Here is a 23,811-nt window from a genome sequence, read left to right as displayed (position 1 = left end):
CTTCTGTGAACACTGATTATGCTTCATTACTACCACTAAGAATCTAAAAATTCTCTTTTATCAAACAAACTCAGAGCATTGTGCCGTTACCTGGGAATGGGGGGAAAACCATGAAGGAAATGCTACAATCTCTCATTAATTAGTCAAAGTACTGTCATCTAGTCAAATGCACATTCTCTCCATGTCAAGATATATTAACAATGTTGACATATGCACACGTAAACACACACACACACACACAAACTGGAGAGATGACAAGTAGTGGACTATGTACATGTGGCTCAGAGCTGGAGAGTTGGCTAAAGATCTAAAGATCTGGCCTTAATCCAAGTGACAGCATTCACTATGCTGCAGGGAGGCGGGGGACAGAGAAGGAGGTGGAGTGGGGGATGAGAGCAAGCATCTATATTTCACAAAGAGGTAGATGTCTACATTGCCAGCATGCCAGTGGTTTGGACAGAACCGAGCACTGCATTTTTGTATAATTACTACATAGGCTGCTATAGGAGGAACATGCAGACATGCTTCCAAACCTGAAAAGCAAAGTGGCCGTGCATAAATAGTTCACTTAGTCCTGGGCACTATATACATTCTTTTCTAAATATTAGTGCTATTTAAGTTTGCATTAATAAAGTCTATGGACCCAAGGTTTTTTATGTAGTTACTCTTTGTTACAAGAATGACCTGCCCTGTTCTTGTTTATTAAACTATACAAACTTGAGAAAAACTAGATCTCTAAAATGGAAACTTTAGTTTGTATTTACATTTAACTGTTGAAAATAATCATACCTCCACCAAAATAAAGGTTAGATTTCCAAAATGTGCTGCCTGCTATTAATACACTTCATAAATATGGAGTGTGATGTCCTACAAAATTACACTTTGATTTACAGTAATGTCTGGATTATATACACTGAAGTGTCTGAAAATAAGGCCTGTGAGCAACACAGTTATTGTTCTTTGATATTTTTTTATATTCTGAGGTCAAGATGTAATACAAATTTTATTATTTTGTTTGTTGAGAGGGTCTTGATTCTACAAACCTCTTTTTATAATACTACACAGATTGATTTGGCTCCAATAAATTCACAGAAGATTTTTGAGGCCTGCCGCCCTTGATCGCAATAAGTCCAAAAAGAATTTGTAGCTGATTTATAAAAAGCTGAGTCTTTTCAGTCTGGATGTGTGTTCGTCTCTCCCTGCCACGCTTACTCTACTAAGATTCACCCTGAGGCCTAGTATTAACTAATACTTAAACGTGTCAGGACAACATTACAAAGCTTGAGAACTGAAAACCGATAGAAAAATGACAAAAATACAAAGTTCAACATTTTGATACATTTCACATTTTGTATATGTAACAATATAATTTATACCCCGCCCCCTCAGTACAGATGATGTATCGCCCAGCGCTAACAGTGGAACACAAAGAGATATACAAGAGACACAAGATGAAATATAATTTATTTCATGCAGATGAGGTAGTAAAAGGGTTCACCTTGTTCTGTGAGGATGAGTTTACCTGCGTTTTTCATCCAGGTTTGATGTCCTGGAGGAATGAGCCCTGCCGTGCTTCCACAAGTACAGCTGTATAACATCCTTTCATATGGCAAAGGCTGTGAACATACACACACACACACATACACACACATACACAAAGAAAGAGAGCAGAGAAAGGGGTTAGAATTAATCGCTGCATGAAACTGAATAGTATACGCCTCACCCATCCCCCTCCACCCCCACATACACACACACACACACACACACACAACTCCCTTTGACTCAACTGATGCCCTCTTCTCTGCAACACCCGCTCTTTGATCTTGTGATTACAGTAATTGGGTCTGTAAGATCCTCACACTAGAGGTTTCTATGAGGACGAGAACGGAGGACACACACACACAAGTCTGTAATTGCATCCTTCAGCGAGAGAACGAAAAAACTGTTTCTTTGCATTCAGTGAGACAATAACCTCTACACTGGTGTTCACCAGATCCTACAGTGGCCACAAGGCAGCCATGTTGTACAAGCATATGTGTTATTCCCCATTTGTGTGTGTGTGCACGCGCACATGAAAAGTCCAGTTCAAACTTGCTGACCAGTAGGTGGACTGCAGGGTTTTCAGAGTGAAGGATCCAAAGTGACAGCCAGAACACTACTGAGGACACATGAACACACTGCTTTAATAACAGATCTCCACAACACACACTACACATCCTACATATCAGAGCATGTCGTTTGTAACAACATTTATCTCACACAAACTTTCATATTAGTTCAATGTAACAACAAGAAAAGCCTCTCTCAAGAAATGCTATTGGTCTATTGGCTCTAAAAACAACATATTTTATTTCCACATGTATCTGGGATGTTTCAATGGCCACTCACACTTCTTTTACAGCCCTCAATGCTACAGTGTAAATGCTGAGTGGGCCCCTATTCAAATGGCAACACTTTACTACAATGGCCACAAAATGACTGGGTGAAATTCAAACCACGACCAATACACTTACTTTTCATGTAATATTATCACAAGCAATTAGAAATGAGAACGAGCAATACACACAGCTCAAACCAACCTCACTGACCTGCTCCACTGGCCATGCTGCTGTGATGTATGCTATGCTAATACACACTAATGTAGCCCCTCAGATTATGAGTCTCTTCTCTCAGCTGAGATTAGATCCACACACTTAATGGATAAGCTCCAAAGCAGAGTAGCCTCTTGAAAGGTTATTTCACAGCCCTTGTGCTCATGTTCCCCCCGAGTGAGGGGTGGTGGTGGTGGGGGGGGGGGGTCCCTGCATGTAAAACACAAGGAGGGGTTAACAGCCGTGTGAATAAAAGCACGGCTCATTATTCATCTTCTGCATTATAATTTTCCACCGTTATTTATTGCCGGGTGTTGAATGAGAACATCGATTATGATCCAAAACTGCAGATGTTTCTCTTTGCTTCAACGATACAGTAGATTACAACCTAGCAAGTACACGACAAATACAAAACCAATTTAATTTGTTTATTGGCACCTGATAATAATAATTATGCATGTTACAACAAATTCATGTTAAAACTCAAATAAGTGAGAGCGTAAATATTGTTATATGTCATACTTAAACCACGATGCAGTGTTCATAAGACTAGTTAAAACAGCAGTCTTGTTCTACATAGCTTAAAAATTAATTATTCTTTGATTTAGCAAATATTTGTTTTCCAGAACCATATAAAGATAACAGCTGAATATAATGATTATTGCCCTGTGACACTTACTGGTGTGGCAGTGATGTTCCTGACTTGACTCTAAATGAATCCTGTGAGGCTGTGCTGTTATCCATTACGCTATCCATTTACGGGACTTAAAGGAAGGCTAAAACATGGTAATGCCCATGGCGTAAATTATTGACTTGACTATTGGCTGTAATTCCAGTCCTGATCCATTGTCTCTTTTTATCAGTGACGATAATCGACAGCTGATGAATTGTGCACCTCTATAAAGTAAATTTAGGTGCGTAGGACTAAAGCCAATAGACATTATTACACAGCAGTCATTACTCTTGCTTGAACAGCTCTTGCCGCAGTGTCTCCTCCCTGCTCTGTCCCATTCCTCTTCTCTCTGAGCCCCTGTGGAGCGATGCACTTCCACATCTCACCGGAGGAACACCACAGCCAGCGGGTAGGCAATCACACAAGTAACACAAACCGTTTGGAGACGATGGCCCGTTCCAGGCTGAAACGATGCTATTACCCGAGCCCCACCGTAGTTTGGAACATGCGAGCCAGGCGGCCAAACTCTAATTGGACATTATAATTGCAGATGTGAATTAATGGGCCCCAACACTGATAGTGTAAGCACATAAAACAAAAGATCCTCGAGCAGAAGGCTAAATGAGAAACAGACCCGCGCCCCGGAGAAAGGAGGTTCTTTCCCATGGCAACCCCCGGCTGGGGCAGGCATGCTATAATCCTTCCAGTTCAGCAGGGACGTTGTTATGGGGCAAAGCAGGATAGCTTTCCATTGTGAGATCAGACCAATTGTTGCCTAATACATAGGCCATAAGTTCTAGGGCACAGAGTGGGCTGTTTATGGGGAGTGCGGAAGGCATATCGAATAGCTAAAAGGTTATAGAACAGTACAACAGTGTACATTGTGACCAGCTAAATTTTCAAACCCAACTTTAAACTAAGGTGCAAAAAAAAAAAGACTGCACTACACCTTTTCTAAAAACACATACTGATTAAATACTCAAATCCAATAGTGATAATTAACAACAGTAACAACAGAACTATAGCTGAGGACACACAGTGCCACTTTATTTAACATGAGTAAGCCTTGACAAGAGTCAAGTAAACTCAAGAAACATTTGTTTGACACACACACACACACACATTTTTATATATATATATATATATATATATATATATATATATATATACACACACACACACACACACACACACACATTTCACAAACATACTGTGACGGCATCATATCTGGATGTGGGTGGCTGGGGATGGGAAGGATGTAAAAGAAAAAAGAAGGGGGAAAAAAAGGGAAATATTGCTTTCTTTCCTGCTGTCTGCTGTTCCCTTTCACAATATAAAAGCATAAAAGCATACACAAACACTCCTGTAGACTTCAGAGATAATTTGTCTCAGTGGTAGCTATTGTCAGACTTGTCACAATCTCTGCCACTTTACTCCAGGACTAGCAACCTTTAAACAACTTAGAGCCTTGAAACTAATTACACTCTGTCAGGATAATTTGGTATTAACAAAACTAACTGCCACCTTGTGCAGTACCTGACCAGACTTCATGGCTGCACAACAAAAGCCAACCCTGTGCCAACTTATTGTAGTGTGCCCCAAACATTAAATTGTAAATTTGTTTATATTTAATAAACACAAGTTGGTCAGTAATATTCATGGAAATAACATTCTTGTTTTTATTGCATTGTCCTGGAAACAGGATTTGTATATTAGTAGCAGTAGTCTATACTTTATACATAACTCTTCCAAACCCTCTAGATATCAGTGATATTTCTGGTAGCATCTGGTACTTACTGAGTTATTGTGGGAAGAAATAATAATTCTTAAAATGTCACAGGATCAAACTAAGTGAATGTTTGTGGGCTGAAGCAGCTTGGTTTTCAACACCACATTGGTCCATCAAAAGTTATTCATTCATTCATTTTCAATAACCACTTATCCAGTTTATGGCCGTGGTGGGTCTGGAGCCTACCCGGAATCACTGGGCGCCAGGTGGAACACACCCTGGAGGGCAACACACACTCACACATTCCCTCACACCTAGGGACACTTTTTGAGTCACCAATCGACCTACCAACATGTGTTTTTGGACTGTGGGAGGAAACCCACGCACACACAGGGAGAACACAACACTCCTCACAGACAGTCACCCGGAGCGGGACTTGAACCCACAACCTCCAGGTCCCCGGAGCTGTGTAACTGCGACACTACCTGCTGCACCACCTTATTTAAAGTTATTCAAAATAAAATCATTTAATTACAAAGATTTACTCTTAAATTTGCTTCAACCTCCTCACACCAAATGAATGCCATGCTGCCTGTGCTCTCGTCTTGTTTGTCTACACAATATTTTTTTGGTTCTTGCATTGTGCAGTCAAAGCACTTTTATTTATAGTCCAGATACTGACAATATGGCAAATATGGTGTTTATGCTCCAATGCTCTAAACTGTACAATTGTGAAAGGTGGTCCTGGATCAGTTCTTCAGGAACACCACAGAGACATCAGGAAACAATTTACAATCATTTCTCGTTTCTATTAGTGTTTTTGGTGGGAGAGAAAAAGACTTCTTCTTTGCTCTAAAATATGTCTGAATGTATTTCAATGCTCTGTCAGGGTAAAAGAGGTTACAGGTGTGTTCCACAGTGTGGAAGCCTAAACGACTGCATTTAGAACCCTGCTGATCCCATGTGTGCATGTGTATAAATGTCCGAGAATGACAGATTAATCACTTTCATATCACAATACACAAGGGCCGCAATTTAGGGAAATTTAAAATGATAGAGTGCTTGGGAACTGACCACCGATGAGTTGGACCAAACAGTAGCAGCCAAAACTATGACATCACAACCCTGACTAACAGGCAATGTGTCACAATACACTCAGTGTTGAAGCTTCAAATCAAAAAGTGGATGTGGTGGGAACTATTTTAAATAAATACATTTTTTATTTAATAATTACAATGAGATATTTCTCTCAAATCTTTTAGAGCTTGTTTACTGGGTAAAAAAAAAAGATATATATATATATATATATATATAATTTATAGGATTTATGTATTTTTTTACTTTGCAATAGTTTTAAGCTCATAAGATAATTAAAATTATTTATGGTAGTTGTTTTGCACAAGTTTGTATCATTGATTAGTAAAATATTCATATTCCTATTTGAGGATACATATTTTTACAACATAAGTTGTTTTTTATTATTTTTTCAAACAATTATGAAAATTAAATGTATCTGTGAGTGTAATACAACAGTTTACAGAGATAAAATCACCTACAAGAAGCAAAATAATACTAAAAAAAAGTGCCATGAAAGTAATTATTTTTCACTTTTTATTTTTTTTACATTCATTTTAAACACTGCTCAAAAACATCGCTTCAATTCAATACAAACCACTAAAGTCTGTTTCTTTTTATAAATCAACTTACCGTAGCATTCGGCTTAGTCCCACAGCAGCGAGTCTATTCTTGTACCAGAGGGTGCTGGCCATTCACTGATATCATGGCCTGATGCATCTGACTGATTCAGACAGGGAACCCTCACTGTGTCCAGCACCGTCGCATACCTGCCTGGACTTTCCACAGACAGCACTGCAGAACTCTCCAAGGACTTACATTTCCACAACTGAACTCTAAAGAAAACACCCAGAACACCCAAAGCACACAGACTGTGAAGGGAGCGCTGAGGCCAGCTGGAATTATTGGTGTGTATTTCCATCAGTGGATTCTCAAGACATGGTGAGATTGGTGAATGAATGATGGAAAAAGGAGGGAGCAGCATTTGCTCTGCCATTACACTGGCTAACAACACAGTATGGTACTGGTGTAATATCTCAAACACTCCGTTTCATACATCATCTCATGAATGTGTGTTACAAGATACATGGCCCTAAAACTGCTCATGCTGTGCTCACTGTACCATAAAGAGTACTGATTTCTTACATTCTGAAGCCTGTTGCCAATCTGAGGTCTAAATGGAAATGTAATGGTTTTCAATGACTGCAAATACCAGGGGGCTTTCACAAAAATAGGGTTCAGAATTTCTGCCAAGAAAAGGACAGCGACAATAACATTGCACAAAGGTTTCAACACATGATTTCAAGTAGAAGAAATTCTAAACGACTTACTGAACAGACAGAGCCAAGAAGCCTGAGGGAAATGACACAAGAATTAACCAACTTCATTTCAGACTGGAAGATAAACACTACAACTATTATTCTTAGATTCACAATGTGGATGTGTGTACTTGGTAATACTTACACAACCAATTAAAAGTATTACATAAAATGGAGAAAAGGGTAAAAGCAGTGGAATACCACCTTCAGTGCTTTCTGTGCAAACGGCACTTCACTTAGCCTATGAAACCTTGGAGGCCACTTTTAATATGGAGACTTCACACATGCTTCTGAAGTTATTTTTTTCGCATGTGAGTATATGTGCATGCCAGCGAGCTAAATGGGACCACCCACACATATTCACTGTCAGTTTATCACAATAATAAAATGTTACTGTACACGGCTGAGGGAAATGTACATTTTAAATCCTGAAAAACGTCTATATTGTTGACAAAAAGAAATTCATCAGTGCCAAGACTGACAAGACCGATATATAAAAATATAAACATGCTCAACAAAAGGAGAAAATGAAAAAAAAAAGCCAGATTGTGAATACTATTATGAAGTAAGGCAAAAGTTTGACACCCTTACATTACCTGCCAAAAAAGCTTAGAGATAACCATAGTCCCTACATGCAAGCCAGCAGTCTGCTGTGCTTTGGGTAGCATTTGGCATGGCATTTGCCAGTCGAGACTTGTCTTCCCGGCTCTAGACCACCCAGATCAGACGTCTAAACAAGGCCTTAGATGTTTTAATTGTCTCCATCCTCTGGGTGTGCCATCGACTTGAAGCAGCTCAGAAATAACAGCCGCTTGCTTCCCTGCTGCACACTGCTCGTTTTCAGGCTTATACTTAGAACAAAACACACCACAGAGGAACCCGGCCATTACGCTCTGTCAGGGATTCCTCCCTCTATCGAAAATAGACTGTTAGTATTACAATTATATTTCTACAGATTAAATTACAGACATGATTTTGTTAAAAATGAAAAAAATAGTAATAAAAAAAAACAAACAAATAAACAAAAAAACACACGGACCAATCAAAAAGATGCAGATTCCGAGCAAGTCATTTTTTCCCTTCTTTTTTCCCTCCATTCGTTTTAAAATTATGTACACACCAGATGAACGTGAAACGCCGAAATGTCATTTGGCAAAAATTCACAGTCAAGTTAGTAAATCTATAAGTGGAGCTAAATGCTTTGAGACCAAAACAACTGAAGCGAGCACACAGGCAGAAAGGTATGTCACTATACAGCACCATACAGAGGTAGGCAACAAGATGAAAGGGCATAATAAAGTCACAGACACTGTAATAAAAGACTGTCGCCTGAACCAGCAAGCAATGAGGCCTGGGGAAGTCTGTAATTTACAATGACAATATCACAGACAGTCACGAAACAGGAGACAAAGTGTGGGACAGCAGCAGAACACAGCCTTCCTTCTTGCTTTAACGACTCATCCGCTGCATCAAAACCTTTGATCCTTAGCTCAGCTAAACAAATTGTTTTCATTCAAAATGTTCAAAGCCTCCATTAAATCAAGCTCTCTCGACATTAAGACCATGGACTGTAAATGTTACGACCGCAAAACAGAGCAGAGCGCAACCCCCCAGCGCCATTATGTAAACCCTCAGCTTGAGGTATTAATCTTTTCCTATTGTAGCTAAACACAGAGGCTATCAAGCGCTACTTATCATATACAGGGAGGGTAATGACCCTGAACCTGTGCGAGCGGCTCCTGGGCTCCAGACAAACGAGAGCCGACAGAACCGAGACGTTTCTCATGGAAGAGTCAATAGCTGCGAATTCTCCAAGCAAACAGTGTGGTAAACGAATCCTCTACTTCCGTGGAAAACAGGGTTATAAAATGAACGTTTAAGATCATTTATCCCTTTGAAGAATTACTACTCAGACTGACTGATCTAGTGATCTTTGCTGAAAATCTTGTTCCTGGATTCCTCGCTTGATTTGACTGTGAACCTTGACCTTGTCAGAGGCTTAATTCATTCTTTTATTGGGAGCAGTGCATTGTCTGTTTTAATAACACAAAGCTGTTCCTTGTTTGCAATTAGAGACTATGTAAGGGTGTGTATTAGAGAGAGAGAGAGAGAGAGAGAGAGAGAGAGAGAGAGAGAGAGAGATTGAGATTTTCCGGTCCCTTCCATTCCTGCAGGGAGGAAATGCTTCCAGGAGGCTTTCCAGTCCTTTTTATCAACACACAGCAATGAGAAAAGACTCTTTTGTCCCAACTAAACCCAGGCCTCTAAAGAGCTTTCAGTTCTTCTGAAGGTTCAGCACATTAAGTTAAAGAGAAAGGAGAAGTACAGAACCAGAGTTTGTTCCAAACCAATGGCCCCATATCACTGAACTAGTTTAACACTTTTGGTATAACCGTTACGTTAAAAATCAAGCTACATTCATTCATTCATTTTCTCTAGCTGCGTTACCTTGTCCAGGGCCATGGAGTGTTCGGAGCCTACACGGAACCATTAGCCACACGACAGGAAAACACACTGTATGGGGTATCAGTCCATAACAGGGTATCAATAAAAGAACAATCACTATTAAATGCCTGCTGGCTGTGTCTATTTAGTCGTAATATCATTATGTTTTTATATTATTTTACTACTATTCCAAAATATGTGAAAGTTCAGGGCAGGGTGTGTTTGCATCTGACATTAGGCTGTTCAGTGATGTTGCATTTAAAGAAGCAGTAGTGGGTTCTCCTCACGAGCCTCGGAAGAAGCATATGTTTACTTCCATCAGCCAAAGGCTGGTGGCACATTGTTCAATCAAGGAAGATTCATTACCTGGTGGAATTGACGCCTAATAATAGGGTAATTAGAGAAAACAAGGGGATTAAACAATGTTTAACCAGACAGGCTTCCATCCTAATGTTCCTAAACCTATTAAACTCCTGTTGATTTGTTATGAACAGACCCGAGACAGATTTCACTCTGCACCCTTCTCCCCCAGAAGGTAACAAAGAAAACTACACTCAAGTGGCTAGCGAATCTGCTGAGTTTGTAGAAAAGATTCTCCACATCGCCAAGAACCTATGCTGGTGAGTACTTCACTGGAACGAGGCAGAGGTTTTAAGGGAGCCCTTTAAAACCGATAAGGAATGAAAGGAAAGCTCACTGTGGTTTGTCTACTGTATAACACCGGCGCTTTAACATCCTCAATTAGTGCTTTCAGACAGATCTGCCCCCCTTATCCCAGGCCAGCTATTAAAAGAAAAGCTCTTTGTCGGGTTGGGGCTGGATTCACCTGGCATGCGACAGAAGTCAAAGGCTGTAGGTGTGTTGTTAACCCAGCAGGAGAGGACAAGCAAAGTGTGTGAGAGAAAGGGAGTCTAACAAGTGTGTGAATGACACACAGGAAGACAACTGCTGGAGGGGTCGTCTCTTGTGGCAATCAAAGTAGCTTTTGAACACTCTTGAGGGAAAATAAAAAAGCTAAAGAGATAGAGGATGATGAAGAAGGCGAAACAAAGTGGTGTGATCTTTGTTCTGGAGGTAGTGGAGCAGTTAGACGTGAGGAGGGGCAAAAAGAGGGTGCATCTTGAGCACAAATATCTTTAACCGGCCTCGCCATGCGTTCTGCTTCGACTTTTACAGCAGAATGGAGGGGGAAGGAGAAATTATAGCCTTCTGGCCTTTTTATGTCCATGTTACCTATAATCCGGCAGCCCCAGTCTGTCTGGCCACTAGACTGAGCACAGATGATTTACTTGCGCTTTTAGTGCAGATAAAGAATGCTCTTAGTCTAAGTGGTTGAGAGTTCATCTTGGGAATACTAAGTGGCAGCATAATACAACACCTCCTCTAAACCAAACAAAAGCTCTCTGATACGCTAAGCTCTGAATGTATGAATGGAGCATTTTTCCTTGATTTAAAAATGCATATCTTTCTAGAGGAAGCTGCTAAAATATAATTGAAACATTGAATCATTAGATCCTAGCTAAATATTTTTGGCTAGCTGATATTATTCAGCTCAGTTCTAAACCTCTTTTGTAGATCTTCGCTAGACTGGTTATGTGTTCTGTCAACAAATATTAACAAAATACATAAATGCCTTACTTGCCATTTTTTAATGTTAAATGATCTACTGGATTGTCACTAAATGGTGACAGAAATGTTTCTCTTTCATAAATGTAATTGAGACCAGCAATTCTCAAAGTGAAGGGGGCTACGGAAAATCCTCAGAGCCTCAAAATGGTGTCTTCTCAGTCATTTTTAATTTTGTTAATTTAGTTAATCATCCAAGGTACTTTTTACTTTTTATTAAATTGTAATCTCACTAATAGAGTTAGTCGTAGCCGTGGACAGCAGAATTGATCATTTCTGGTTCTGTTAAATGATATGAGTAATATCACAGTGTGTGTGTGTGTGTGTGTGTGTGTGTGTTGGGGGCTGGTGGTGCAGTGGTTCTTATTATTTAAACCAGTTATATAGACATCATGTTGATTCCCAGAAACATATCAGCTTTATTCATACAAGACCTGTCCCAGTAATTTCCTAGGCATTGTTCTGGATTTCATTTACATATGTAAAAATACTGGAGTATCATATGAGTATTATAAGTAATTATAAGTATTACTGCAGTTACTTTTCACATTAAACCCCTTCCTGAGTAATAATTCCTGGAAAGTTGTCCTCACTTGAATAAAACTGTTAAATTTCATATAAGCATCTCTTGCACAACATGAACACTTACATTCACATACACACACACACACACACACACACACAATAAGACAAATGTCACATACCTTTATTACATACCGGTCCTCTGATACACCACATGGGACCAGAAGGACCGTCTTCAAAAGGACTACAGGAACATCGTCTTTTCCTCCTGTTCCTCATTCAGGCTCCGTAACCTCTGAAATACAGAGGAAAAAGTGGGGAGGGGGGGAGGCAGAGGCAGAAAAATGATAAGGAAATCCCTTTGGCTGAATGAAATGCCAGTACAGAGAACAAGACACTATTCACTGAAGTAAAAAAATAATAATAAAGAAGAGAGAAATTCAAATGTGAAGTGTCTGGGCATAATCAAAAAGCACATGGGTGGGAAATACCAAACATGTGTCTCGAGCAAACTTTTCTAGGCAGTAGTGGGTGGGCGATATGACACCATAATGACATCAAGACACTTGAATATATTTCCATGAGCAAACAGCATGAACACTAGGCCTCCTTTCGTCTAGAGTTTCCAAAACGAACTATTCTAGATGTAATCAGAAGTAAAAAAAAATAATAATAATAATAATAATAATAGAAATACTATAAACAATATTATAAAATACGACCTGAAATTAGCCGCTTGATACTATGCAGTTTGTATTTATTATAAACACATTGATGTCGACAGGATGTCAGATTTTTCTTAATGTCTTTAATTTACTTCATATATGCGGTTGTCCTGGAAATACTCAGATTCATGGCATAACTAGAAAAGCAAATGGAGATATAATTCATCAAAATAACATTATACTCTTTGGCAGAAAGGTACATCACTCTAAAGAGGTAACTTCCACCTAGAGTCTTTAGCAGCAATAAGCGCTCCTGAAATTGCTAGCAGCTGGGCTCCTATTCATTTCACTGTCATACACTCTCACTCACTCGTTCACTTTAGTTTTTTTTTAAGGAACAGCTGCATAGATAAAGGAAGAGGGTTAAACAAATATTGCACAGTGAACAGCAAACAGAGAGCTGCTCAGGGAGATGTGTGAATACTCACTGCTTATGCTGCACTCTATGGCTCTCTATGGTGCCTCTTCCATATTTAATTGCCATTCTTGCCACCCCTTCCCATTTGCACCCCCCAACCCCAAAAAAAAAAAAAAAACACCACCGCCCCCTCCTCACGCAGCTCAGAGGGCCTGAAAAGCAGTGACAGTGCTCCTTTGTTCACCCCTAGCTGGCCCCTCGGTACCACCCCCCCCACCAAAGCCTCCACCCTCCACCCATCGGCTGAGAGACATGCCTCGACAGGCTGAGACAGAGAGAGAGAGAGAGAGAGAGAGAGAGAGAGAGAGAAAGAGAGAACGACAGGAGGGAGTGAAGGAGGAGAGAATATTCAGTGTCTACTCGTCCTGCACTTTCCTGCAAACTCAGCAAAACCAGTGAGGGAGGGATTCCAAAAAAATGGGAAAAGAAAAAAAAAAAGAAAAAAAAATGGGTGTGTGGGGGGTGGGTTGTGGGTTGGGAGACAAATTCCATCCATAATGTTCAACCATCAGATTACAAGCCCTCCTCAAGGCCAATGGGAGACGTACATGATATGTTATCATTATAATGACAAAACAGGCCACAGTACAGTCTTATTGTTTATACATATTTTTAGCACTCAATAGATTTTTCCATGTATTTCCATTTATTTTGAACTGATTTCTTTAAATAATGTTGTAAAATAAATAAGCAAGTATACCATGATCCGTTTTATGAACAAGTATGTACTATGACTTATTTTCTTATGCCCACCGTGTCTTGAGGGGATAGAAATCTAAAGCCTTCATTTTAGTATTATTTTAGTCCTTGAAAAAAGAAAAAAAAAAAAAAAAAGAAAAAAAAAAAAGACTTGCATAGTTTAATCTGTAAAAAGCTTTCATTTTTCTTCTCTCACACAACAACAGCAACAAATTGGATGGTGGATGAGGAATAAGCTATTTTTTGATTTTGTGCAGACAACATAACCTTCACACCCAAACGTGCAAATAAATTAATTAATTAATAAAAAAAAAACATGGGTGATTCAAAGTGCTTTCAAGAAGCTGGAGGCACATTTTCCACTGTGTTCCACAGTCTGAGTTTGCCCTTTAGGGGCAACTATGAACTTGAGCAGGAAAATTAATCATACAAATATTCCCTGCTTGCTGGTGCTTTAATAATAACAATGTTAATACAGCTGTATTAAACTTCCAAATACTTGCTCATTAGCATAACACTTTATATTTCTGCACTATTCTCCCATGAAAATAAATCGGTTGAGCTATTAAATAGAACGAAAACGGGCAACATATTTCGTCAAACGCAAAATTTTGTATAACCAGTAGCTCTCAAATGTGTGAAGGAAATTCATTTTGAACACATCTTTGATATAAAGCCACCTGGAGGATACCAATGTGGGGGTTTGGTTGGTTTTGTAGGTTATTTCTTCAAAAACTGAAACTTGGAGTCTGACGAAAGAGTCTTAAGTATGATTCTATTTGCCATGGGCAACTAAAAAAGCAGGGAAACATCTACCGTTGAAATATTTTTCCACTTCCTTTCTTATTCTTGATGGTACACATTTGCATATGCCAGATTAACCCCGAACATAAAACCCACCTGCAATAACTCCACCATAATATGTTTTAATTATAGAGTACTTTATAAATTACCATACTTCAATATTTAATAAAGCAGGCTCAAACATCTATATGATACAATATCCACATATTATTTCCAGCATACACTGTACATATTTTCAAAACTCAGCAGACCTTTAGGCACCAGGTTAAGATGTTTATTCCAACAACTGGGTGGAGAAAATGGCTTAAAGTCATTCTCCCTGTCAGTACCGAGAAGAACTAAGCAGAGAGAAACTGTTATTTTTATAGGGGGAATTTAACATCTGAGTTTATGGTGAACATTAAAAGGTTAGTTGATGCTTAACAAAGATTGGGTCACTTGTAGCTTTATCACTGAATCTGATGTGTTTCCATCCTAACATGAGCATTAAGTGATCAGCTGGCTCCACTCTTCCAAACACTACATAAATAAGTGAATAGGAATAGCATCCTACCAGACATAATATTCATAAACTACAACAGATTTTTTATTGGTGACAGATTTTAATTGCTTTATATAACAGCTCTCAAACAAGCGTCCTTTTTGAAAATGAAAATAGTGAAGATATATCTTCGCTATAAAATGGTATAAAAAGATTTACAAACCTTTAAAACTCAAAATACATTATACATTTTCAAAAATCCTAATTATACACTTTATTTTTGACTAGAGAAATATGTAAACACTTGAAGATTGTTTCCTAGCATATCTTTCTAATGCAGTCACAGATGTTCTAGAAAAAGTACAGCATAATCAAACCTACACTGTCTACATCAAAGTTGGAGTTAGCCTAATTTTTGCTGGAATATCACAGGAGATATCTGAGTGCACAACTCAATAAAGATTGTTAAAGAAAGAAAGGTGTACACACGCTGTGCAGTATTGAGTCACATGCCTGGATATTTGTAGATTAAAGGATAAGAAGCCCTTCAGAATCACTTGAACTTGGCTGCGTAATAAGAGCATTCTGACAGGAAGTAAACACTTTTTTCAATTTTCCTCAAATTAGAAACAAAAAAGTGTACGCCACTGAATGCGGTCATATAAAAATAACTATCAAAGCATTCATAAGACCATGTTCTGTAGTAAAATAAATGCTCTTATCCCAAAGCAAGGAAAGGATCTGCATACAACGTAATCAGTTGCAAAGAAAAACAAACAGGTTTAAAGATGAAGACAGAAATCAATTATGTTTCATAAGCCAAGTAAAGCCATGTCCCTCAAGCAGATGTCAACAAAGGGTGAACTACAAACTGGTGGGGGAGCATGACAATGCTTACTCACGCCAGATTTACTTCACTACAAATGTATCCTAAATGGACTATTTAACTCAAATTATGTGGTGACCAGGGCAAGACCAGAGGGAGTTGAGCTGTAGTTGTAAACAGGGCATGAAAACCTCTGGAGATTAACCAGACCAATACCCCCATTCATGAACCCAAGAGGTTTCATGAAGGTTGTTCCCCAAATAAAGTGGTCCCTTGGGAGCTTGGGCTGTATTGTCCAACACATTCCAATTAAATTAGAATGTTGACCCAAAATAATGCCCAAATCAAAATTAATTAAAGATGCCTTGGTGCTCATTTCACCATTAAAAAGAATTGAGTAAACAACAGAAATAAATGTTGAGGAAGTGTATGCTGAAAGACAAAGGAAAGCAATGCAAGTGGGTAGGGTTGGATTGGGGTTTCAGAGGGGGAACTGTCACAAAGGCTACATCTTCAGAATCATTCCAACATGTGTTGCACAGACAGCGGTTGCTGACTTGCATTTCCAACTTGGAACTTTATACATAAAAACATCAAGGTTGAAAAGATGGTTGATTGCAGCTTTACTTATTTCACTCTAAGAAAAGTCACAGATCTCACTGTTGTTGCTTTGGATATTGAAGTCTGAATTAAAATTATTCGATCAGGACAGGATGAACATTATTTCAAGCCCTTCTGTGACTTATGAATGGGTTTATACCAAAGTAAATGCAGACAGTTGGTTGTAATAAGATACGACTACCACAAATTCATTATTGGATGTGATTCCACAAAATGGCTTGTGAGATCATAACTAGAGCTAAAAAATGACTTTTACAGGTCACAGAGCCTAAATAAAAGACTCCTTATAGTTGGATCCATGTTCAGTTTGCTGTGCCCCATTTTTTTGCAGTCTACTTATTTCACAGGACACTAATCTGGTACAAACACACTCACTGAATCTGACACGTTGTCAAATTTGAGAATGATCATTTTAAATCACAGCAAGTGAAGAAGGCGAGTCAAATTGAGCTCTCAGCCGGCAAGAGGAGGCTCCAGCAAATTAATCCCAACCTTCCGTTTGCACTGTCAGAAGATCTACTTGAGCTTATACACACAAATCAGTCCTAACTTGCAACCCCCCTCACCAATCCAATGATCCACCACACCTAAAAGCCAAGCAGCAGGATTCCAGTTCATGTCATCTTCCTTTTTTACGGTCCATCTCTTAGTGGGTGTTTGCTGGATGGACATCAAGCCGATTAAGGTCCTTCTTCAGACAGGTGAGGCCTTTAAGCAGGGGCCATAGTTATCTGATTTTAGCTGTCAGAAAGCTGCCTCTTTGATTTTCTACTGTGTCTCTTAAACAGAGCTCAGTTGCTCTTTTGCTTAGTTATTGATTGTCAAGCGGTCATCCTTTGTCAATCAGTGACTAAGAGCAGCCAAAAAGCAGACCTATATGGAAAAGGAGCAAGAGGACAGAAGTCACAAGAGTCACAGGTAATCCTTTCTCGTTCTGTGGTGGACTTTATTGATTGCTGCAACTGAGGACAGAGAAGCACTAGAAAGACAATCCTTCTTTAAAGTTAAGAGGGATCCATATTGGATTAGAACCCAGTGTGGCCATGATGACACCCCTGGGCACCATTAAAGAGAGCAAGATTAAAACATAGAACATTAGTAAACATGAGTTGTACTATGCAATGTTTAGGCTGATCTTCGGCCAAATTCTCAGTAAAGGTGAGTCTGTGCTGGTTTGATCCAATCTGCAGATTTTTTGGGCAGTCGGGAGTCACAGTTGGAGGGAAATTTGAGTAGTGTACGAGAGTCTCACAAACTAGTGAACTCAGACCAGTCAGAACCTATTAAACTGTGATTTATTTCAAACAACTGTGGATGTGATCTAGTTGTGTACACTGATCACCAACTTATGTCTGTGCATGTCCCTTCAATATCCAACCGCCAATGAAAACGGCACAAAAAATAAGAACCCAGACAGGCATAAATGTGTTCAAATTTGCAGTGAAGATCAAATACGATATCAGCATTCCCATATGTGCTATACTACTCACTTCCAATTCCCTAAGCAGTCTGTACAGACCATCTTGATGGTATCTTCCTACCCAAAACCTCGCCCAATGGACATTTTTCCTGTTTTCTCTTGGGTCAGTGCAAATAATGGCTCAAACAATGACAGCAGCAAGTTGTTGTATTTCCATGTTTCAATCTGCCTCTCCTACGTGAGTCACGCATGTTTGTCATTTGTTTGTCTTAGCAGTAGACTGAAGTTATGTAGTGTATTACATCTAGTGATGTAGAAGTGATTTCTCAGTCTCTATAAAAACAAAAAAAAATCAGTCAGGAAGTGTAAGATTTCGAGTTTGCTTTATAATCAACAACTTTAAAAATCCTATAGAGTTTGCAAGGTTTCAGTTGAACACTAACTGCCACCTTTAAAATTTTTTTACACCAAATTGGAAAACTGAAACTAAAAATGCAATTCAAATGTGATTTCAAGCTACAAATTTGTTTATAGTTCACCAAAGGAAGCAAACAGAAACCAAAAGTCAATTGCACGTGTAGTTTTTTACAAGGCTGAAGCTTATTTTATGGCTTTGGCAGTTGAAGTGATTGACATGGTAGCAAGCCCGAAACATACAATGAGAACAATTATCAATAATTAGCAAGATATAACCTTGCATAGTGACCTTTAAGGAGAGAAAAGCCAGAAAACTGTCTACTCATGTATACCATAGAAGGAGAAAAAAAATTACCTGTGCCTCTACTCATGTGACTTCCGTCATCCCATTGTGCATTTTAGTCGCTGCATCCAGATGGTGGCAGGACATATGTAAATTGCCTCATTAACCTTACAGCACTTAATACTGGGCTACGCTGATAGTTCGGCCCACACAGCCATTTTTTATTAAAGCATATTAATAGCACAAGGCAGCAGTCACCACTGCCGGAGGAGGTTTGCTCTGGCATTATCAAACACTGCAATAATTATACACGACAACCCCCCGATTAATACATTCATGAATATTAAAACAATGCGTTATCTTCTGTTGTTTTTTTTCCTCCTCTGCCTATTTTTGGTTAAAAACTATTTTTAAAAATAATTCCAACCTAAGGGTGAAGTGGAGAAATATGTGGGTGCTGTCCCTTTTCAATGGTTTTAACCCTTTGCTGCCCACGTATGCACCCCTACACAGAACCATAATAGCATGGGGGTGAAATGTGGCAAGACTTCATGTCGTCATGCTATGTTACTCTAAGCCCTCCAGTGTGTGTGTGTGTGTGTGTGTGTGAGCGCGCACATGAGTGCACTGAAGTTGCCAGAGAAGAGACCTGCACCTGGAGCAGGGAGGGGCACAGCACAGGTCAAAGTTCACAGCTCACATGGGGCATTGACTAAATAGGCCTACACTCCTCCGTCTGAAAGGTCCAGACAACCCCTGCGGCGATCATGCACAACATGGGCCTTTTCGCCTTTCTTTTCTTTCTGTCTCTCATTCTCTCTCTCTCTCTCTCTCTCTCTGTCCCTCTCTGCTTTCTTTCCCTAATCCATAACCACTCAAATGGCCAGCCACTCAATTATGTTAACGTTCCAACCATTTTCTCCTTCTAGATGCCATTTTCTTCTACTGTCCTGCCAAATACATCTATTTCAGTAAAACACCTGTGAAAGCATATTAAAAAGTTCATACATTTTAATTCTATCTTCATGCTATTTTTTCCATGGAACATCCCATTCAGTACATAAACATTTTTATAATGGCCTGCAATACTGTATTAAAAAGGAGCTAAATTTAATTATTTTCCCCCTTTACAGAAACAGGTGGTCCATGGTTTATACAGGATGATGGGTGTGAGCTGGGGAAAGCTGTAGCCCACAGCCACTCTCATTGAGTCAATAATACACCTCAGTTCTCCCTGCCTGGCTGTTTGACTCTGTAGACTTCTCTGGCCCTTCAGCCTTCAATAAACACTCCTCCTGTGAGCCTGGGCTTCAGTGGGCCTCCTATTCATTGGCAGGTAGAATGCCTCAAAGAACGTGCGAGAGCTGAGGAAAAAAACAGCTTGTTGCTTCTATTGAACCTTTTATTACACTCCTTCAAAGGCTTATGGCAGAGGAGGAGAGAAGGATAAAAAAGGGATCTGTCGTCTTCTTGGTGCTATTACACTCCAGAATGTCTGCCCTCAGCTTCCTCATGAAAACAAGGCTAGACGATTGAGAAACTGTACATGACTCTCAAAATCGAGCTTAGCTGGGAATTACGTTAAAAAGCATATCCATTTTAAAACAAAACATTAATTTGAGAAAATAAGATATTTATTTTGTAAAATCATCTGAAAATACAAACTACCTTTCACACGAAGTAAATAAATATATAAATCTAGTTTTTGAGAGATACTAGTAACACAAAGGGTGTGCAAAAAACCTTGAGAGGGATTATGAGAGTATTGTCTGCCACTGTGAGTGAAAAGAGGGCCTCTTTGTCAGCTGCTACCACAAGCTTCACGTCATGCCACATGTACAAGCTCTTAGCTTTAACACTAGGGTCCTTATTTCTCCATTTTCCAAGTCCCAGCAAAAAAATGACATATGGTTAATATCTAATGTTTATGTCCCCCCAAAAATAACATATACATTAACGCATATATATAGTCTTCTAAAGATAAAGTGAAAAGAAGGTGGTGTAGTAGAATGCAGCTGGTGTAGATCAAAGCTCAAACGCGCCATGCTTCTACACGAGGCTTGAAAAAGAATCTACATTGCACTCGTCCAAATGTGCTCTTTACTGCAGGACAAACGGAAGCTTGTGCTGCATGGAAATCCCACAGCATGCAAGAGAAACTGTAACTGCTGCTCAGCAATTTTTGTAGGTGCATGCTAAAATTTGCACAGCAGGAAGAAAAACAAGATTTCTTTCCCTCATGCATACAAGAAGACAGGGTTGCCTTTCATGTTTAAAGTGTGTGTGTGTGTTTGTTATGTTTGCATGTGTATATATGGGAAAAGAGGAATCTCTTCCCCATCGAATAAGAAGACAGTTGTCCATGTTTCCTTCTGTGTGACACTCCATCCTCCCTGTCGTAATATACCGGTGAACCTGGCCCGACAAAAATTCTGGGTTGCTCCCCTGATCGTACTGCAGAAGAGATGTAGGGGGGCAAGGGAGGAGAAAAAGTGTAAAGGAAAAGACATGGAGGAGAAGGGGAAAAAAAAAAAGAACGGGCAGCCATCCAGACCGACTGGGACTCTGTTGATCATTATGTCTAGCCTTCAGGTGTCTGTGCTGGCTGATTTTTGGGGGAGGTGTGGTTAGCACAGGAGGCAGACAAAGAAGGCGTAGTACATCGGCAGAGAGAGAGAGAGAGAGAGAGAGAGAGAGAGAGAGGGTAAAGAGGGAAACACTATAAAAATTTGATTAGCCGATCTTCTGCTGAAGTGACTTTCTATGTTCGGTGGCTTTTTTCCTTTTTTTCAGAGCATCGCCTCAGAGAAAAGGACAGAGTGCTTTCTTCTCTTTCTTCTCTCTGTTTAGGTCCTAATTAAAAACATCTGAACCTCTCAAACATCAAGCACTACTGTAAGAGACTGTTAGTAATGCCATCTTGGAAATAAACTATTTTTCCACCCCAACTTTTGTTTACAATATTCCCATTCATAAAATATATATGAATCGCAAAGTGCACATGTATAATACATTGATCGTCATGTAGAAGTAGTAATGGAAAATGGAGAGGTTATTTTTTTTGTGACACAAAGGCTAAAAAGCCCTCCGCCTGACGTGGGTCAATATGTCACACCCCTTATGTCCCTGTGCCTAGACGTTTAGCAAATGTAAAAACATACTTTACTTCATGGTTGTCTCTAAAATAATGACCTAAATTGTAAGTATTCAGCCTGGCTTGCGGGGTTAATTGCAGCAAGTCAGCCGTGTGGACCGGCTCCAGTCTTACAGCCCCGCACCTTCCCAACGGGTCAGTGGGTTTACGGCACTCCACATTAGAAAAACAAAACGTTTTATAACTAACTTACAACAACAGCACAGTGTAGGCGACCGGCGTTTGGATGCCACATTTTCACTGTAATAAAAGCGAATCGTGGTCTTTAGTCAGGGTAAGTTTAACAGTAAAATACTTTATATTTAACCGCCAACCGGCATTTAAACCTTAACTCACACACACACTGCTAAAACACGTCAGACGAAAACGAATACGCGAGGAAAGTGACACTTAAATAATGGTGTTGAGAGGTACTTCAACGGAGAGAGTCTGAGGAGAAAGATGACACAAAAAAAAGTACGTTAATATCAAAACCAACCGTCGTTTGCGCACGCGACGCCGTCGTCAGGGCGAGTCCTCGAGGCGCCGCAGACACACGCGCTGTGGAAAGTCCGTTGGTCAAAAAACGACGAGCTTTCGCTTCGCGTCAGATTAAAAAAGGATGAGGAGTTCGTGAGGAGTGGTGAACCCGCGAGGTACCGGTAACGACACGGTAACGGTTCTGTACTCGTCCCACAGCGGTCGGTCCTCCACTGACACTTCAGCGACTCTCCGCCGTTCCGACGAGTGCGCGCGCTGGGAAAAAAGCTAGGTGGGAGACCGGTCGTCACGTGACCCCAGTGGAGCTACGCCATTGGCCGAGAACGCATAAATCGATAAGGCTTGTCTCTGTTCCATTGGATCCTCGGACCGCTGTGAAAGAATGTGTGAGAAAGACAAACGAAAAATGAAAATTGTTGACTTTGCTTTCCGCCCTGTTTTTTTCCGAGAGGAACAACGTTAAAATGAATGGGATGGCTGACGTCCAAAAGGGGTTCTGTTAATGTATTGAGTGTGTTATACCTCAAATGTGTTATAAGGCGAAGTTTTATCTGAATAATTAGCTCAAAGCACTAAATTGGCTTCTTAAAAATATGTTACAATATAAGCACCCTCACTGTATTTACATAAGTAAATAACTTATCCTGGTGAAACTATTTTCTTAAATTAATAACAAGAATACATCTTCAAACAATTTCACTTAGCTAACCCACAAAACGTATATTTTGACCAGAAATATCTGTATAAAATTGTAGGTGCAAAAGGCTGAATCTAAAATGTTTCTGCAGTGTCCTGTTTAGAAAATTTAATATTAGCCTGGGCAATAATAGCACATTATATGTCTGATAGGAAGACATTTTAGGCCTATGCATACTTTTAAGCCTAATGTTTAGGAAAAATGCATCTCACTGCAGGGAATAGAGCCATTTAAGGTTCAAGTTGTGTGCCTTTCATTTAACAGAAAACACTGTTACATTACTAAATGCATATTCTAAATATTGGATTTTTTCTGAGTAATACATGACTCTTAGAATAAAATAGTTGTTTTTTTTAATTCAGCAGGTTTTAGCGAAATACTCTTTTTGATATTTTTTTATTTTCAGCAGTATTTTTGTTCAGCTAACTTTAAGTCAAGTAGAAGAATATTCCCAAATCTATAATGTAGTATTGACTAAACATTTACCTTCATTGCAGTAGGTGTAGTAATGCTAATACCTAGCATGTGCTAAGGCCAATTGGCTTGTATGCCATGAGTCCTAGTTCTCGTTACATACAATTTCATAGGCATTTGTTTGCTTTCAGATGGCCAGCATATCCTTTTAATTTCAATATGCTACATTCTGATAAATGTACTCTGGTATTCTGTTTGAATGAGAACAAGGCATGAACATTTTGCCTTTACTAGCAGCAGTTGCTAATTTAATGCCTAAATAAGTCTTTAAATAAATTATTCAGTGAAAGAAATAAAACAACTTATTCAAAAACATGAAATGAGCTGGATGGA

The 23,811-nt window shown here is 39.4% G+C and overlaps 1 long non-coding RNA gene across 1 annotated transcript; it reads right to left on the bottom strand.

The window, feature by feature from the left end:
• Positions 1–452: 452 nt before the first annotated feature.
• Positions 453–22,527, bottom strand: LOC136671243 (uncharacterized). Its single transcript, XR_010795681.1, has 3 exons — positions 22,306–22,527; positions 12,162–12,274; positions 453–1,616 (listed from the first exon to the last, which is right to left on the bottom strand). It is a non-coding gene; the product is annotated as an uncharacterized lncRNA (long non-coding RNA).
• Between the last annotated feature and the right edge of the window lie 1,284 nt (positions 22,528–23,811).

Source organism: Hoplias malabaricus, chromosome 16 (genome assembly GCF_029633855.1).
Source record: "Hoplias malabaricus isolate fHopMal1 chromosome 16, fHopMal1.hap1, whole genome shotgun sequence".
Classification (NCBI taxonomy): Eukaryota; Metazoa; Chordata; class Actinopteri; order Characiformes; family Erythrinidae; genus Hoplias; species Hoplias malabaricus.
The sequence above is the reverse complement of the archived record's forward strand: the minus strand, read 5'-3'. Positions and strand labels throughout refer to the sequence as shown.